This window comes from Suricata suricatta, chromosome 12 (assembly GCF_006229205.1).
Source record: "Suricata suricatta isolate VVHF042 chromosome 12, meerkat_22Aug2017_6uvM2_HiC, whole genome shotgun sequence".
Classification (NCBI taxonomy): domain Eukaryota; kingdom Metazoa; phylum Chordata; class Mammalia; order Carnivora; family Herpestidae; genus Suricata; species Suricata suricatta.
Window position 1 is genome coordinate 78,587,856 of NC_043711.1, and position 2,365 is coordinate 78,590,220.

The following is a 2,365-nucleotide window of genomic DNA, read 5'->3' on the forward strand; positions in this document are numbered from 1 at the left end:
GAACTATTGGGGCCTCACTGCATTGTAAAGAAAACAATCAACTAAACTAAAAGGCAACTGAAATGGAAGAAGATATTGCAAATGACATATCGGATACAGAGTTAGCATCCAAAATCTACAAAGAACTTACCAAACTCAACACCCGAAAAACAAATAATCCAGTGAAAAAATGGGCAGAAGACATGAATAGACACTTTTCCAAAAATGACATCCAGATGGCCAACAGACACATGAAAAGATGCTCAACGTCACTCATCATCAGAAAAATACAAATCAAAACCAAACTGAGATACCACCTCATACCAGTCAAAATGGCTAAAATTAACAACTCGGGAAACAACAAATGTTGGTGAGGATGTGAAGAAACGGGAATCCTCTTGCCTTGTTGGTGGGAATGCAAACTGGTGCAGCTGTTCTGGAGAACAGTGTGGAGTTTCCTCAAAAAATTAAAAATAGAACTACCCTACAACCCAGCAATAGTACTACACTACTAGGAATTTATATGAAGGATACAGGAGTGTTGATGCATAGGGGCACATGTACCCCAATGTTTATAGCAGTGCTTTCAACAGTAGCCAAATTATGGAAAGAGCCTAAATGTCCACCAACTGATGAATGGATCAAGAAGATATGGTTTATATATACAATGGAATACTACTTGGCAATGAGAAAGAATGAAATCTTGCCATTTGCAGCAACATGAATGGAACTGGAGGGTATTATGCTAAGTGAAATAAGTCAGTCAGAGAAAGACAGATACCATATGTTTTCACTCCTATGTGGAACTTGAGAAACTTAGCAGAAGACCATGGGGCAAGGGAAGGGGAAAAATAGTTTCAAATAGAGAGGGAGGCAAATCGTAAGAGACTCTTAAATACAGAGAACAAACTGAGGGTTGATGGGGGGGGTAGGCAGGGGAAAGGGGAAAATGGGTGATGGTCACTGAGGAGGGCACTTGTTATGTTGAGCACTGGGTATTGTATGTCAGCGATGAATCATGGGAAGCTACCCCTGAAACAAAGCACACTGTATACACTGTATGTTAGCTAACTTGACAATAAATGTTATTAAAAAAATAATAAATGATAATTTTGGAAGCTGGGAAAAAAACTGACAGGGTGAATTTGGGGATCACCTGGGTCTAATATAAGTCTGACTTGAGCTAAGAACCTGTCATCTGACCACTATAACCTCCACTTTGGGCTGCAGTGGTGTTTTGGGTCTCCAAGAATACGCATCAGTTTAGAGCTGGTGTCTAGTTATCTCTGAACTTTTCCTTTTTCTTCCTAATACAGTCACACTAGCAAATGACAGGAGGTCTCTTTGGGGCATTCTTAGAGGAGAATGTACTGTGTGTACATGAGGCAATGGTGTGGAGTCATTCTTTAAAGATACCTGATCACCCCTTCAATTAAAGGGCACTTACTATGTGAATTGGCCAAGGCTTTGAAATTGGGTGAGTGCCATGACTCTTGACTCTGGACACTAGGTCAGAGTTTTGGCTACCAGACTTAGAGTCTTCCTGTTACAGAGGCCAAGCAGTTCTCTACTAGGATGGCCATCTATTTCATCCCTAGGATTCCATGATCAACTAACCATTACCAAAGATCTTTGTGTACTGAGATATTCTAGTAACTGATACATTCCTGCTGCCATTTAAGATAGATGTACCCACCTGGTCTTTATCAGTTGAGTAATGCTATTTGTCCTCTGCTACTTCAGGATCCTATGATTTTCACTGAAATCAGGGGGCTCTAGTCTCTAGTAAGTTTATCTACATCAGTGAATTTGTTCACTGTAGTGTTATAGGCCACCGTCCTTGGTCTAACAGTCTTCAAATCCAGACCTACACTTGATCCCAGATCTCTGTTGATATATATCAACATAATTTTGCAGTTCTTGTATACTTAAGATATTTCCTCCCTGGTCATAATGTGTGCCTATCTCCAGAAAGCACACTGATAGGTGCCCCCAGTTATGAGTTTAGTGGCAAGGGGGCATGGTCATGGTGGGTCTTAGAGTGAGCATACCCTCTCAAGGTGTTTGCCTCAGATGAAGTTCTCACAGGGTTCAAGGGAAAAAACCCCTGGTGTCCTAATACACCAGAGGGAAAGCTACTGCCATGGGCAAAGGATGCTCAGAATGACATAGGGGCTCAAGATTGTCAGTCCCAGTTGGATTCAATCCAAAGACCTCATTTCATGTTTTATGATCCCATTCTTGCCCCATCCAGTTTCACATGAGCCCCTTGATGAAGCTGTGAATTCAGTTGTTACTGAAATTCAGCAACTCACACAACGAAACTCCATATTTTCAGTCATATCAGCTTCATGTCCTTAAGAAATAAAATATTCCTTTAACTTCT